Genomic DNA, 18,613 nt, shown 5'->3' with positions numbered 1-18,613 from the left:
GACGTCATAATGACGTCGTCGATACGACAAAAATTAGCTTGGAAAAAATAGTATTTTAAAGATGTCTTAATGACGTCGTTATCACGTCGTCAATACGACGACATTACATTGAAAAAATTAGTCTTTTAAAGACGTCATAATGACGTCGTCGATACGACAAAAATTAGCTTGGAAAAAATAGTATTTTAAAGACGTCATAATGACGTCGTTATCACGTCGTCAATACGACAACATTACATTGAAAAAATAGTCTTTTAAAGACGTCATAATGACGTCGTTATCACGTCGTCAATACGACAAAAATAAGCTTGGAAAAAAAAGTCTTTTAAAGACGAGAAAATGACGTCTTTATGACGTCGTTAATACGACAAAAATTATCTTGGAAAAAATAGTCTTTTAAAGACGTCATAATGACGTCATTATCACGTCGTCAATATGACAAAAATTAGCTTGGAAAAATAGTCTTTTAAAGACGTCAAAATGACGTCTTTATGACGTCGTTAATACGACAACAATTATCTTGGAAAAAATAGTCTTATAAAGACGTCATAATGACGTCGTAATTACGTCGTCCATACGACGTACGACGTGTTTACCACTTTACGACCAATTTATGACGTCTTTAAGACGTCAGTCTGCTATCAGGGTAGATCAATGAAATGGGGGAATCAGAGCTCAAAAGGTACATACCAATGGCTAAGCACCTATTTTTTCGTTAATGCTTTGGTGTTCTCGTTCAATATGTAACAGTAACATTTTGTAAATTCTTTAAAGCATTATAAGTGGCTATCATCAGATTTCATATTATTTTGTCCATATAAAGAGTACATCATGTGATTATCACCTTGAAATTAGACTTAGACGGAGTCTCGTGATTACGTTTCAAGCATTGGGAGATCGTCTGCTACTTTGCTAGAGAGTGCAGCGCGCCATCTGCAACTATGCATACATTAGTAATCCATTTTGTGTTTGGTAGTAATGAAGACCATAATAATTTTGCTTTCCAATGCTGTCAAGCATTATTATTGAACCTAATCTTATCGAGATTTTTACAAATAAAAATAATCAGAGTAGATCGGCTTGGTAGGCGATGATACCCCTTCCCAGTTTCTTATTTGACACCTATCAAGAATGTTGTGGGAGCGAGATGTTATATACGTCATCTTTAAAGGCGTCACACCAAAAAGCAAAGGTGTATTGAATTGATGCAAAATTCATATCATTGCGAAGGAGAAGCCTTACTGATCAAATACAACAAATTTTCTCTTCAAAATACGTTTGGGGCCCGCTGAAATTAACTTTCAAAAATGTCAGTTTTGAGATCCAGATTTACTGCCTTCAGCAGTCTTTCGTATGACGTCACACCCTTGACACGGCTGACTAGCTGCAGACTAATACACGCGCGACTCCGGTATGCGGCCGGTGCCGAGCTGTTTGTCCAGGGTGTGACGTCACTGTTCAGAGCTCGCTACGCTCGTGTGTTTGGCTTACGTTCGGGGGCGCTTGGGGGGGGGGGTCTAAGAAGGGTCTTGAAAAATCGCATTTTACGCCTTTCCATGATATCTATATGATTTCTCAGCAAATTATTCGTGTTTTTCAAGAGAAAATATTTCCATCCATATGTAATTTGTTCTAATTATCAGTTGTTAGTAAATTTTCTTTGTGTAGCTCCTTTAAAGATTCATCAAATAATAATAGACACTGAGCTACTAATCAAACTAATATCGTGAAATTGAAACTAGGGAAACGGGTTCCAAGTTTTTACGTATTCTATGCGATTCGCGAGAATTGTGATAATGGTAGTCTCCATGAAGCAGACCGAACCGTTAATGCAGATACTTATGTTTGCCCTTAATTAAAGTGATGTTCGTTAAAGAGCGATCCTACCTTTAAATAAGGTAAAGTGAAAGTTGAGACAAACTAGACCAATTATATGAGAGTTATGAATGTTCAAAACTAGATATCCCTATAACTATGCGAACCAAAGACTGGCAATTTGGTCAGTGGATTGTAAAGCATTCATGGACAACCTTCCCGTTTATCGTGTACAAAAATATCATTAATATCTGCTTTTCTCCAATGTGCCAAATCCCTTTGAACACTATTAAAAACACTCAGTGAATAATATAGGTCCTCTAAACAGAAACAGCCCTCCCGAGTTATACATACTTGTGTGATGACATTTTATTGATTAGGTGTGTGTGCTGGAACAAATAGAAACGTTTCTGGCACTACATCACACCGATATTTAAGTCTGAAATGTCTATACATTTTTCAAAGTGCGTTAGAAGAAAAGACTGAACCTGTCTATTATTTGTTCCCATATAGTCTAAATCAATATTTCGATTCATATTAAAAACCCCCCCGATAATTAATGGATTATCTTTGATGTTTATTTCATTTAGGGCTCTATCAAAATCAGACCAAAAAAAATTGTTTCGACGTTTTCACCTGTTTAAACAGAAAAGTACAAATTAGATATATAGTGTATTTCAATCCCTTTATATTACATTCCTTTATAATAATAATAATAATAATAATGTAACTTATATCGCGCCAAATCCACTCTGTGGAGTGCTCAAGGCGCGTGTAAACAGGAAAAAAAAAAAAGATCAAGACTTGAAAAGAAATGTTTTGAGATGAGTTTTGAAAGAATCAGAGGATAAACATTTTTTGATGTCTTCAGGAAGTCCATTCCATAATAGACATCCCCTCATTATCAATGTTTATGTTAAGAATATGAACATTTCATTTTAAATAAACTACAAACGTAACCCCTCTATTGTGATATGTCCCTGAGTCTGACTAAAGCATATATTTTCTTCCAGTCTTAACCTTCAGTCATCCTCTATATCATTATTGCTATAGGTCTCTTGTAGAAATATACGATATCTGCTTTTTAATACTTCAGCTTTTTGAGTATACCTCCCCTCTTGATATAATCGTTGATTCAGTTAACATTCAGAAATATAAAACAAAAGGTGTATTAATTCTATTGTCAAAACAATGATGAATGAAATACAAATTTGTCATCCTTTCCGTTTTTGTTAAGGGCGTCGAGACAACGTAATGCTTCCTGGAAAAAAATCAATTATTTAAACTTATTTGTGGCTTACACCCAGTAAATAAGTTCGATTAATTGATCTGTAGAAATACTGTTTGAAAAGCTTAATTTAACCCCCCCCCCCCCCCTCACAAATAAAGAAAAATACAAGTAGGAGCTGAAAAAAAAACATGCACCCACAAAATTGCCCCAAAATGATGAAGAGGAAAGGGAAACCACTGCCTATAAATGCTGTAATTTTTTTCGACATCTTCCTCAACTGCAATCTATGGGTCTTAAGACCAACGGTTTACAATGCAGTTTTTTGTCGGAAAGCGTAGCGACGTTAGTCACCTTTTGACATTGGAATTATATGTACCTCCTGTATATTCACACCGATTCTCTCTTTAACTAGTTTTCTCTTAGAATGATGAATATTGTCACGCAATTGTAAATGTCACGTAATTATTATTTGCCATATTTAGTTATTTACCTTTGGTCTTTCTAAATTACAATCTATCACATTTATTTCATCTGATATGGTGATGTGGATGCACAAGCCACGCTTTCGGGATTTAAGCAAAAAAAATTAGGCCCATTGTTTACATGGACGAAGTCCCAAAATTATAAAACCTTACAGATGTACGGCCTGTATAACACGTTTAGTGTGACTCAATCAATAATTTAGAGCGCCGAGAGATCTCCGCCGACTCAGTCCGCTGATCAAGTTCAAATCTTGTATAGGAAAAGGCATGCACCATTTAGCAGTTTGCTATCTGATATCTATGTAATCTTTGTCTGTAAACATCTAAGCTTTTAATTGAAAAGTTAACATCATCCTAAGATGGCCCACGTTTAATTTTAGCATTCTTGTTCAAAAGGTCTAGTTTGGGGCTTCCAAATACTTAAGGTCTAAGTGGTTTATTAGGCAAGCAATAATGATGATATTGCGTTTTGGTTTGCATGTAGACAGTGGCGTATCGTAAGCTCAGGCATGGGGGAGGGCAGGAGGGGGAGGCACCAGTCTTTTATATACTGTATACGTTTTTTCAATCTTTTAAAATTAACACACTAGGCATACAATGACGTATCCAGGCACCTCACAGAGGAATATACATGAACATATATTAGATATATCATGGTAACTCGCTGTCAAATAGAAGGATTTTCGGGCATCTCATTCCCCACATAATGTAAGGAGGTATTCAGGCAATCGGCTGGCTGGCTGAACTATTCCTGTTTTTAAATGTTGCATAAGAGCGAGGAAGAAAGACTCTTTAGTATTATCAAAGAATTACAATTCCATGTTAAATTACATACTCTCGATGTTTCTAAGATTCGGTTTTCATGACATTGAGGTAAATACATCAATATTTCTCTCCTGGCACCCCTAGAGATGTATTGCGGCACCCCATGTAGTTGAGCAAAACGCTGTACTAGATGGCCAGATATTGAGGGGGCACATTGACCTGGCCGGGAGGAGATATCCTCATTACCCATTTGGGGCGAAACAAATGTTGCGTTTTAAATTAAAACGGACACAAATACCTGCTTTATACTCTCCGTCTCTTTTCCCGTATCTACTGTTACTCTTATCTCAATTTCATTGTCTTACACTTCTTCAACGACGTAGATCTGATCACTGTAAACAATTCATCGCTAATCTGTCAACAAATTGGGATTACCAGGGAGGAGTCAGTTATTATAGTTAACACCTACCTGTTATCATAATACTGATGACATTATCAACTAGTTATGTTAGTAGTGATCCAGTCGGCCTCATCGTGCCTTCACTAAACTGTAATACCTACGACATAAAACATGTCCTCATGTAATAAACTGGATTTGACTTTATGTCGACCACATAATACTTAATCTGTTTTTTGAAACATATCCAGGAGTTTCCATCATATTTCAATAACTATGCTAGGGTCGGATATATATTTAATAGCGCCTCTCCAACAGAACCAGAGCAAGTATAGGGCTCGACACTTTTTTTACATATTGATTTAGAATATGCCATACGCTGTGAGAAAAATCTATAGATTTATTGTTTGTGATTTCAACCTTGAAATTGTTGCTATCAACACAATACCCAACCATATTTTCCAATGCTATATATCTACAGGTACTGGATTAGCTACGAAGGAAACGGGGGTTTCCTCCGTAATAATACAGCAAACTGCTTGTAAGTAATATCTTTCATTTGTAATATTTTTACACAAAATTTGAGGCACAGCCATAGAACGTTAGATAATTGATGGATGTCTTCTCTGTTGGTTGCATTCCAAACAAGACATTCATGGATAAGGACGCGCTGTACTACGGATGTCAACGTCATCATCACAGGTTATTATACATCATGGTGACATTATTTGCCTGAACAAGTATGAATCTATTGGTCATAATGCACTGACGAGCAATATGAGTAGAGGACAGATTAATAAAGAAAAGATTGTATGAATTGTTTGATATTCTATTTATGTTTTTCATTTCGTACTTGATTTCCTCCACACCATGTACATGCACTATGAATATGACTGACAAAGAAAGCGGACAAAATATACAGTTCCTCAGGTAGACAAAGGAACATCCCTTCACTGCTATTATGTAAAAAATTGTAGAACAGGTGTCACATGCATATTCACCTTTTACATAATAGCAGTGAAGGGATGATCCTTTGTCTACCCGAGGAACTGTATATTTTGTCCGCTTTCTTTGTCTGTCATGTTCATAGTGATGTATTTGTCTCTCTTTGTTTCTTGATCCGCTTCTCTGTGTCTTCTCCCCCCTCATAAACAAAAACAAAAATAAATATATATATATATATATATATATATATATATATATATACACATAATTATATGTTTTATTTGTATTATTGTTCACGGTGCAGGTTACTTCCTACAATTTGCTTTTGATCATGGCGTCCAAGTTCCCAGAAGAAAGAGATGAAAAGGTCAAGCTACACACTAGAAAAGGTCATGACATGACATGGTCATGTGACAAACACGGGGAGCCAATCAAATTTTACTGCAAAGAACACAAAATCCCCGTTTGTCATCCATGCGCTACTAAAGAGCACTGTCACAAACCGTGTGAGCTAGACGACATCGAGGATGTCATATTGGAGAGGAGGAGGAAACTGGGTGACAAGCAGCAAGAGATAGAGGAAATGAAGAAACAACTCAAAGCGCTTGACTCTAAACTAGAGTCCACTGCAACCTCTGCAAGTAACCATTTACAATCAGTCAACGATGAATTTAAGGTGACATTCGAAGACAAATTGCAGACTGTGAAAGACAAGGAGTAACGATCGATTCGTTCGATCGACGAAGAGGCGGATAAAGAAATACAAATAATTAACGACAAGAGGGAAAGACAGATCAAATCATGTCACGAAGAAGCAGAACAACAACAACTAACCATCAAAGAAAGCCAAGCAAAATTAGAATTAGAGACAAAGGCAATAAGCGAGGTGGTTGCTAAAAAGATAAAAGATCTCACAAGTAAGAATCAGCATGCAATCAGCACTATGGATAAAATCCACGCCAAGATCAAACGAATCGAACAGCATGACAAAAAATTGGTGAATGAAACTCATCAAGTACTTGCATCTGTTGATGAAAATTCAAATGTTAATGTTCATCAAGATGTCAGCGACTGTCTCGACCGAATACAGCATGAAGTTCAGAAAGTGAAGTTTGTCAAGGGTGAAGTAGGTGGGGAACAGGGGCGTCGCCAAAGGGGGGGTGTGGGGGGTGCGACACCCCCCCCCCCCCCCCCACCTGTCAGGATATTGTCGGTAAAATTGCGCTGCCGTCGGGAAAAAAGAGAAAAGGGGAAGGAAAAAAAGAGAGGGAAAGGGAAAGAAAAGAAAAAAGAAAAGGAAAAGAAAAGAAAGAAAGGAAAAGAAAGGAAAAAAAGGAAAAGAAAGGAAAGAAAAGAGAAGAAAGAAAGAGAAAAAAGAAAAAGAGGGAGGAGAGGAAAGAAAGGAAAAGAAAGAAAAGGGAGAAAAAAGAAGAAAGAAAATAGTAAAAGGGAAACAAAAGAAACGGGGGTGAAAGAGAGGAGAGGTAAGAGCCTGAGAGAGGAGGAGTGGGAGTAGAAGAGAGAAGGGGGTTGTTGGGTGGAGTCGTCTCGTCGAGGGAGCAAGAAAGACACGGGTAAATATGTTGCTATGTCGGGTCAGCTGTGTCGGTATTCTTGCTCGATCCTCGTGTACTATATCAATGCAGAAGTTTGAAGTCGGTGAGATGTATATTGTCGGTCGGCCGACAAGTTTTTTTCCCTACGAACTGTGACTTTTTATCCGCTGTGACGACTTCGAGAGTGACTACAACTACAATACTTGTAATTTCTCGAAGTTTAATTTTCCTATAATATCAGCTAAAGAAATCAGAGGTTTAAAATTTTCGGGGAAACTAAATTCAAACAAGGTTTAAGAGTCAACAACGGTACGACGAATCGTCTTCCTTTCTCTATATTGTGATGAAACGCCCAAAAAACTTCATTTAAACGAGTCGAGAACGGTACAACGAATCGTATTCTTTCTTTAATATTTTAAGGAAACGTCAAAGCTTCCGCGCTCCGCGCTAAAGGGGGAAACTGAATTCAGACAATTAGGGCTTACTAAGAGTAAGAGTCGAGCACGGTTCAACGAATCGTCTACTTTCTCTAATAATTTAATGAAACGCCAAAACCTCCGCGCTTTGCGCGGAAGGGGGACAACTGAATTCAGATAAGGATTAAGAGACGAAACAGTACACCAAATAGGGCTTATTAAGAGTCGAAAACGGTACAAACGAATCGTCTTCTTTCTCTAATAATTTAATGAAACGTCAAAACTTCCGCGCTTCGCGCGAGAGGTGGAAACTGAATTCAGACAATTAGGGCTTATTAAGAGTCGAAAACGGTACAACGAATCGTCTTCTTTCTCTAATAATTTAATGAAACGTCAAAACTTCCGCGCTTTGCGCGAGAGGAGGAGAAACTGAATTCAGATAAGGGTTAACAGTCGAGAACGGTACAGCAAATCGTCTTCTTTTCATAATAATTTAATGAAACGTCAAAGCTTTCGCGCTTCGCGCGGGAGGGAGGGAAAACCTCATTTAGACGAGTCGAGAACGGTACAACGAATCGTCTTCTTTCTCTAATATTTTAAGGAAACGTCAAAGCTTCCGCGCTTCGCGCTAAAGGGGGAAACTGAATTCAGACAATTAGGGCTTATTAAGAGTCGAAAACGGTACAACGAATCGTCTTCTTTCTCTAATAATTTAATGAAACGTCAAACTTCCGCGCTTCGCGCGGAAGGGGGACAACTGAATTCAGATAAGGATTAAGAGTCGAAAACAGTACACCAAATAGGGCTTATTAAGAGTCGAAAACGGTACAAACGAATCGTCTTCTTTCTCTAATAATTTAATGAAACGTCAAAGCTTCGGCGCTTCGCGCGAGAGGGGGGGGAAACTGAATTAAGATGAATAGGGAGTAATAAGAATCGAAAACGGTACGACGAATCGTCTTCCTTTCTCTATATTGTGATGAAACGCCAAAAATTCCGCGCTTCGCGCGAAGGGAGAAAACTTCATGTAGACGCGTCGAGAACGGTACAACGAAATGTCTTCTTTCTCTAATAATTTAATGAAACGGTCAAAATTTTCGCGCTTCGCGCGGAGGGGGAAGCTTCATTCAGACAAGGATTAAGAGTCGAGCAAGGTTCAACGAATCGTCTTCTTTCTCTAATAATTTAATGAAACGTCAAAGCTTCGGCGCTTCGCGCGAGAGGGGGGAAACTGAATTCAGATGAATAGGGAGTAATAAGAATCGAAAACGGTACTACGAATCGTCTTCCTTTCTCTATATTGTGATGAAACGCCAAAAATTCCACGCTTCGCGCGAAGGGAGAAAACTTCATTTAGACGCGTCGAGAACGGTACAACGAAATGTTTTCTTTCTCTAATAATTTAATGAAACGGTCAAAAAATTTCGCGCTTCGCGCGGAGGGGGAAGCTTCATTCAGACAAGGATTAACAGTAGAGAACGGTACAGCAAATCGTCTTCTTTTTATAATAATTTAATGAAACGTCTAAGCTTTCGCGCTTAGCGCGGGAGGGGGGGGGGGAACTTCATTTAGACAAGGATTAACAGTCGAGAAAGGTACAATAAATCGTCTTCTTTTCCTAATAATTTAGAGGCCTATCACCCACACGAGGCCCCTAATGAGCGCTCTTTAAGTGATTCGCTTGCTCACTACCGCCCTCCCTAAAATAAGATCCTAGCTCTGCGCCTGCATTAAAATATACCAGCTATGATGCTGACTAAGTTGACGAAATAATTTGTACATTTTATGTCGTCGAGGAAAATGACCATTTGCGCATATGCAAGTACTATAGATAGTCCATAGGAAAAACATTTTAGCCTTCGGCCCCGGGTTTATAGGGTTAAATTGGTAGATATTGGACATTTAATTTTGTCGGTAATTGGTCGCTAGTTTTGTCGGTAATCGTTGGCCTCTACACCCCCCCCCCCCTGAAAAAGGTCTAGCGACGCCCCTGGTGGGGAACACTACGTGAGAATTGATGGTTATATCGGTAAATGGGAGCTTGTCAAGTCAATCCACATTCCATCGAGTGTAAATGACCCATTGGTGCGTGGTTGGATCAGTGATGATGAGATATGTGTATTGGACGACAAGAACAATACCACGTATTTTACAAATATCAACACTAAACACACACAGCAAGTCATTTTTGGAGAACGTAGTGTGTATATTACATCATGCGCCCCCATAGACAGCAACGTAATAGTATGCGGTAAGGGTGGACTAGACTGCATGGGTGACGGCTTGGATGGATGCATCACTCTCTATGACAGACAATGGAAGGTGGTCAGAGACATCATCATACCGAGGAATAGCAGCTATAATTCAGTGTACGTTGATGTTGACAGGGATGGGCTGATCATCGCCGCTCAGTACGATCAGTCTATTATCTACGTCATCAACCCTGCTGATGGTAAGATAGTAAACACTATTACGATGCATGGCAAGAAGGTGTGGAAAAATATACAAGCCTTGTCATCAGCTGATATCGTTGTGCATACAGATGATGATAAATACACTGTCATCTCACGATCAGGAGAAGAGATGGCTGTCATACACTCTGATGAGTGGTGCGGGTCACGGTGTCGCGTTGACAAACTGACAGACACACTCTACATCGCATACTGGTATACAGAGCGTTCTATCTACGCAGTTGATCAGGTGTCATGTGATGGTATCATCCAGGCAAGGAATATCGTGGAATACGATAAATCATAAAGACGCTCTGGCACTAACCCATGCCTCGTAACTCCTTCTGGTAACCTCGTAGCTTGTGACGGAGACAAACTTTTTTGTGTACAAGAAGAGATTTATTGTTTGAGTCATCTGAAGAAATAAATGTAATTCCTCATACTGTAGGATTAATTAGCCTCAACGGAAGGATTATTTGATTGTTCATATGACTCAGTCAAAGCTAAGGCATGTGTATTTTTCAAGAAGGGATTTTTTTTATACATATATTGAATGCTTTTATAGTTCATATTCTTTCGAAATCTAAGTGACTTTGTATAAATTGTTTACAACTCCATAACCAGAATAAATTATTACCTCACCGTTCAATAATTAGATGATATTTCCATATATAATAATTGAATTCATCATAGTAATTTATTTATTTTCTTTAGTAATTGAACCACGCGTTTGGAAAGTATTTTTGGGTACAAACTGTTTTAAATATACCGGATGAACCTTAATATGTTTTTTTAATATCTATGTACGATTAATTTCGTGTTAAATGAGATAGTTTTGTAAGCTTTCATGGTGACCAATATTCAATGTATATGATTTATATGAAGCATTGATCGACAAATGACTACTCATTTTAGAAGAAAGAAAGAATTGATTCCCTTTCGATAGGAAGTCTCAACAGACATAGCCACTTTGAAAAAGTGAGGCAATTTCAATTTATGTTGACATCGATAAGAATAAGATTTGACGAATGTTCTTCTTGTCCTAATTTATCGCGATATTTCACTTGGGGTTAAGGAGGGGGCATATTTTGTCCCAAATCGTGTTAGGTTCAAAGCAGTTTTTTGTAAATATAATGACAGTGATCTGCTCCTTTAAAATTGTGAGACATGGAATTCATCATATTGATTATTGTTGAATTATATTGTAGATTTTTACTTTTATAACGATATTAGTATTGTTGTACAGGCGATTCAGTCCCACTGAAACAACATTGTGACATGCCTTCATGAATCTCATCATATCTGTAGACCTATTTTTCAGTAATTCCATTTAGGTATTTACTTTTCACTTCTACATTAATTCCTCATTAGTTTGTACATACGAGCAAACCTTTCTTTTTGTTATCATAACCCACAATATAGGCACTGTCCCTGGTAAAGTATATACGAAAGAAAATCAAGCTTCCATTAATGTATGAAGTACCTATATATTTGTTCGTATTAACTTTTTCTTTTTTCATTTCTACATACGATATGCTTTTTAACGTGATATTCATTTACATTCATTTATGTAAACTATTCTTTTTAATGCATACTTTTAATGTGTTGCTTGTTATTTTCTCATGATTATAAATTACGCACAATTCAACATTATATGTATTTGAAAACTCACGATTTCGTTGAAATAATTTTGGTACAATTAAGTTAAATAGGATTAGATTTCGTGGGATATTAATCTGTTACATTATTTACAGTAAGCCTATATTCATGCATCGTAACTTTGTGTTAGGTTTCATTCCTAGTCATATAAGTAGTGTAACGTATGCGGTTAGAAGGGCTTTAAAATGTTATAACAAAACATCGGGCTTGTAAATATAGTTGACAATTGGTTATGGAAATAGCCAAATAGGCTTTTAAGAATATTTTAATTGTAATGTTTTGTCATTTAAAAGAGTGCTTTCATTTTATTCAAATATGTCACTTGTCAAATGTGCAAAGAGCAGTACCTAGAATTGACGAAACAATTTGTGTGTATTACCCGTGACCCTCGCAAAGAAAACCATATCAACCTGGTTTCTCATTTCATCAGCCAATTAATTAGAATAGAAACTTCATTAAGAAATACTAAATTAGTTTGTGTCATTCTTTCAGCGTGATCTTTAAAACGTATTAATCAAAAAAGCATTTCTTACAAATAGAAAAAAATAAACATAAAGCATAGTTGGAATATGGTTAAATGATATAAGCGAGAGAAATGGGATAATTTAGAAAGAGAATAAGAGAGAGAAAGAGGGAGATAGAGAGAGAGAGAGATAGAGGGAGAGAGAAGGGTTGTGTGGAGTGAGAACATACCAGTAGGAAACAAGAAAAAAGAAGAATCGTGGTAGCTACACAAAAGAGTGTTAGGTCAGGAATATTGTTTAAGAAATTTACCCATCACTAACACATCTAAGACTATCCTGATTATTCATCATAACCGAAGGATTGTTTTGATAATGCCTATGATGGAGAGGATGACGAGGATGTTAATATAATCACTATGGTTATATGTTATACCATCGTGGTGCTACATCATCATTATCATCACCTCGATCGTCAAGATATCACCATTTCACTTTCAGGAACTGTTAACTTATCATCAAAATGATCACCATGCATTGTTCGAATGGATTGTAAATTTCTATTGTACTCCCTAGCTAAAGGTGTATTGATTTTAGTAGATAATTGGGTATTTCCTGTGTAGTGCTTAAAACACAAGGCCTTTCCGTTTGCAAGGTAAAGGTTAAAGTAAATCTGTTTGTCGAACTGAGAAGTCAAAAGCTATTAACGAGGCAAAGGATGCGTGTTATAATATGCATAGTCATTCAGTATCCATGTATCAGAATCAAAGAGGACATGGGTAATAATAAGCTTTGATTACGATACAATAACATGTTCATATCAATGCAAGTATTTATGCAAAAGTTGTATGTCAGAGTGTTACGAGTGGTTTCCTCTACCCGTTGTCCCTAGGTCCTTTGTTCCACAACAACAGATTATACAACACAAAGTGGTTAGATTTCAGAGGCTGATCTTCATATTCGAGCTTCGTTCTTCTACTCCAAAACTAGACTAACTCGTCCTCAGGACGGTCGTACAATGTATCTAGTTTCGGTCGATACACCCATCACACTCCCCCTCATAAATAGTGCTATAAAAACATTTCTTTTTCAATGTTGTTTCAGCAACTGCTGTAAGAATACAAAAACCTGAAAGTATTTATAAGTATGAGGTCTTTGTAGATTTAGAAATCTGATAAACAAGTCAGCTTGTAAAACTATACAGTACCAGCATGCAAATGGTATCACAGTGTTGTCTAGTGGATTTTGTTCATACAATAAAATTGAGTATGAACAGCTATAAGTAAAAACATTAACCATTCTTTTATCATCCTGCTATATCATTTTCATCACTGACTTTTGCATATATCAGAAGTCATTTGTACTAAACATAAAACAAATACAATTCAAATCGCAGAGAAGTTCACCTTAAATGACCTATCAATATCAATATGTCTTCATGCTTCTTTGCAATTTTGAATCTAAACATATTTCTTTGCATAAAAATAATACTAAGCAAACTTCAGCAACATTAAACCTGTCTGAAAGATAATAAAATATAGCCTTCACGTCAGTTGTAGAAACATGTTACTATTAATCTGAAGTTTTGCGTTGTAGTGCAAAACCATATCATCTGTGTTGGTTGAGTATTGAATATTTTCAAGAATACTTTTTGATTACTTTATATCCATAACCAAAGATATGGTAAAACACCAAAATCCTTTCTTGTTCCAAAATTCTTTCTTTCAATATCTATCCTGCCTTGGATAAAACATATAAATCAAATTACTGTTTCTGTTTTCATATATAAACATGCACAGACAAAATGATAACTCACTAGTCTTTCTAGTTCCTTGTGTTTGTACCAAAAGGGTTTTAACACAATAATATTATCATGCATGTTCAAATTCGTCAACGAATAAGATAAGCATATCACATACATATAACACTGGTTTACAGACATCTGGAAAGCACACATAAGAAAAACACATTTTTCTTTGAGTCCAATAAACAGTTTCAATGAGTCCAATCAGTCTATTTTCACAATGCTTTGTGATTGTTAAAGAAACCATCAAAGTTAAAAGTTCTGGTTTCCTTTCTCACATAGAATTCCAGTGAATTCACCAATGTTCAACTGTTCAAGAATGATGCTTCACTGTAAGTGTTCAACTGTTCAAGAAATATGGTTCACACAAGGGTTGTTTACTTTTCCATGGCTTATATTAATTTGATGCTCACTTCAGTCCAAAGATCACACACAAGATAAAGCGTCCGCAATAACATTGTCCTTTCCTGGCAAATGTAGAATGTCCAAGTTGTATTCTTGGAGCAGCAAACTCCATCGCGTCAGTCTTTGGTTCTTGTTTTTCATTCTGTTGAGGAATGTCAGGAGATTATGATCAGTTAATACCCTCACTGGATGTTGAGATCCACTGACATACACGTCGACATGTCGAAGTGCAAGTATCAAAGTCAATGTTTCTTTTTCCACAGTTTCTTTGAGAAGAATGATATGGGTCTGTCGATACCTTCAGCGTCTGCTTGAGTAAGAACTGCACCATCACCCACATCACTCGCGTCCACCATCATGCTGAACGGCTGGTTGAAATCCGGAGCCATCAGTACCGGATTGGTAGATAAGAGGGCTTTTGCCTCGTTGAAAGCACTCTCGCAGTCGATTTTCTTTTCAATATTTTTCAGTTTTGTTGGGTTTGCACGATATGGTGCCTGTTTGATTGGGGTCGTATCTCCCACATCAACATCATGCTTAACAACATCAGTTCGAGAGGGAACATCAGCAAATAACTGTGGATATGCACTCAACAGCTCTTTCACGTCACTCCTCTCCTTCACAGATAAGTGTGTTAGTTTGTTATCGATGTGTGCTAGAACCTCTGAATTTTTCAATTTCACACATGGGTTCTCTCTCTCAATCTTGCACACTTCTTTCTCAACTTCACACTTTGAGTCACATTCAACAGCACTTAACGCTGGTTGTGCTTTATTCTCGTCATCTCTTCGGATATATGTCGTCGCAGCACACATTATCGTCAATAAGTATTCATTACCTGCCTTTGTCTTTGGCAGAGGACCTACACCATCTACTATGATCCTAGAAAATGGCTCATCGAACGCCGGTATCGGCTTCAATGGTGCTGCCGGTATTTTCTGATTCGGTTTACCTACAACTTGACATGCGTGGCAACTTCTGCAAAAATTTGCAACATCTTTTTGCACACCTGGCCAAAAGAAATGAGAAAGAATTTTCTCCTGGGTTTTGTGAACCCCTAAGTGACCTGCAAGTGGAGCTTCATGAGCAAGGCTAATTATGTCCTGCCTGTATGTAGAAGGGACTACGATTTGGTGGACTTCTTTCCACACCTCATCTGCAGGGACATATGCTGGCCTCCACTTTCTCATTAGCACACCTGCTTTCTTGTAATAACAAACAGTCACAGTCAATGCCTCCTCCTCAGAAACAGCTCTCTCATTCAAAGAATTCAGCTGAGGATCTGTATGTTGCTCCTTTAGCAACTCACTCTTGTTAAAAGATAGTGGTTCATATTTTTCACTATTTCCTACACTATGATCCTTTCTCGCACTCTCATCCACATTGGAATCAGACTCATCTTCAACCAAATGACAAAAGCAAGAATCTCCTAAGTCAACAGCTCATTAGACTTCATCTCTGACTCAACTTTCTTTGCCATTGAACGAGTTACAGCACATGCTGGGAACACTACTGGAAATTCTGCAACCAACTCATCTGTCTCAGAACTTTCACAAGGACTCGAACTTACTACTGGACATGACACGACTCTATCACCAGCGAGATCATTACCTAATATGATGGATACTCCTTCCACAGGAAGTGATGGTCTAACTGCCATCTTCACCATACCAGAAACAAGGTCTGACTTCAAGTCTACCACATGAAGGGGTGCCTCCACAAAGCCGTCTTCAATGCCTTTGAGCAAAACACTAGCACCAACAGAAGAACTACCACAAAAGGGCAACGCACTTTCCAAAATCAAGGACTGAGAAGCACCAGTATCCCGCAACACTTTCACTTTTCTTGCTACATCACTCTCTGTTATAGACACATATCCTACAGAAACAAACGGTTCATACTCTTTCCGAATTTTTTCCATGTTTACTGGTACAATTCTACTTCGTGAGCTAGACACGGTTTGCACAAATGCATTAGGATGTGCACTAGATTCCTGTTTCTTAGCCTGAAGTGAAGGACCCTTTGACTTTATGTGCCCATACTGTTTGCAAGCATAGCACATTCTTTCCTCTGTTACCTGTCCTTGCTGGGACTGCGGTTTTATTTCATCCTTTTCTTGTGATGAACTAGTTTTCTGGGTTTTGCTTCAGTTTCCATTTTTCTTAGGTTCTACGCTCATTTTGTTAGAGATTTTGTGCGTGAGCACGTAGTCATCCGCGATTCTTGCTGCTTCATCCAGCGAATCGACGCGCTGCTCCTCGAGATGTATACGAACATCCTGTCGCACGCTGCGCTTGAATTCCTCAAGTAGAAGAATTTCACGCAATTTATCATAATCATGATCTACATGGAGAGATGAGCTCCATCTGTCAAACAATTGCTCTTTTTGTGTTGAAAACTCCATATGAGTTTGCGCTTCTTCCTTTCGCGCTTTGCGAAATCGCTGCCTGTACGCTTCGGGTACAAGTTCGTAAGCTTTTAGCACGCTCGATTTTACTTTATCGTAATCCGACACGTCGGCCATCGACATTGCTAAGTAGGCATCCCTAGCCTTACCGCTAAACTTACTCTGAATCAGGTGAGCCCACATTTCCCTAGGCCACCCCATGCTTTGAGCTAATTTCTCAAAGTGTGGAAAGTACTTTTCCACCCCTTCCTCCTCGAATGGAGGGACCATTCTGACATGCTTCGCAACGTCAAAATGCCTATCAGCATTTCTGCTCTCTTTTCTGTTTACGGCAACAAGTTTCTCCCTCTCCAACTCTACTCTTGCCCTCTCTAATTCTAGCTCCTTTATCCTCACTTCATCCGAAACTGAAGACCTACGCTGAGAATTTAATTCAGGAGACCGAGACCTTGGAGGAGTCACACTCATACTACCTGCCGCCTATGAAGACAATACCTCTTCAGCTACCATAAACTCGACAATCCTGTTCAAAATGTCCGACTTCAGCATGTAACGTTAAATGCCAACAACTTCATAATGAGCTGCTACATCTAACAATTCAACTTTAGTCAATGAGCTTAGTCGCTCCGCAGACGGATCCCTAACAAACTCTCCCAACGAGAACTCGGTAGCCATCATGCAAAAAACCTAGCCTCCTAACACTATGAACTGGCCGGCCAAAATGACTTAAAATGATCTTGCCAAGGTCTTCAATTCCAGCGAAATTTTCTTGAAACAGTCTACATTTTGTCGCGGACAAACTGACTTATTCTTATCTTATGGCATTTTTTACAGAAGATAATTTTAAGAGTAATGTTCGACTGTTCGTACACTACATGGGCCTATGACGAAGGTCGTGTGTCTTATTTTAGTCTGACAGTTTTATTACGGTCATAATTCGAGGCAACACGTCGAGAAACTATCTTAATTTTGACTCTCGGTGGAATGCAGTGGTTTAGAAGACCCGACCACTGACTAGATTATGTTTTCATACCCGTTGCACTATATATTGATTTTCCTTTCTCTCTTTCTAACGAATAGTTATACCAAAAACTCGAAATCATCAATATCAAATGTACTAAGAACTAATAAAAGATATTAATTAAGCTTGCTTCCATATTAAGGTTGTTTATAAATATTGTAGTGCATGCATCTATGTGATGTTTCTATTAAGGGTCTGGGCAAACAACTATGCCTCGAAACCACGAATTCCTTCTAATGGACAGACAAGGTCACGCGCTGGCTGAGAGGTGAATATTACCAAATTATGATTGTTTGTATGACTTTTGTAAAAGAAATTGCTAATCTTGCTTGAAATATGATTAAAATGGAAAATTTAAGGTGAAAACAAACTTCGAACGAAAGGAATCGACCAACGTCAAGTCAGTTTTCTGCATGGGGAAGATAGTCTCATGTCAAGACGTTGATTACTATGACCTAAGGAAAATGAGTACAACCTTACCAAACATTGTCATTTACTTGCGTTGTACAGAATAAAACAAGCCAACCACCTTACAGTAATTATACGAATGCATTCATTTCAAATGTTATAAAGTATTTTCAGTCATACACTAATACCATAACGTTGGAATAATTTCGTTACACTGACCAAGGTTGAAGAAATTGAAGAAGAAAAAAAAGTTTGTAAAGATTATTGTGGTTTGATTGTCATTATGAGGAAATTGATCATCAAAGTGTTGAGAAAATAATAAGTGTTATCAAAGACTTTATGAACAACAGCGTATATCGCATGCTCATTATTTACAAACCGAAAATAATAA

Source organism: Strongylocentrotus purpuratus, unplaced genomic scaffold, assembly GCF_000002235.5.
Source record: "Strongylocentrotus purpuratus isolate Spur 01 unplaced genomic scaffold, Spur_5.0 spur5_scaffold_20, whole genome shotgun sequence".
Lineage (NCBI taxonomy): Eukaryota > Metazoa > Echinodermata > Echinoidea > Camarodonta > Strongylocentrotidae > Strongylocentrotus > Strongylocentrotus purpuratus.
The sequence above is the reverse complement of the archived record's forward strand: the minus strand, read 5'-3'. Positions refer to the sequence as shown.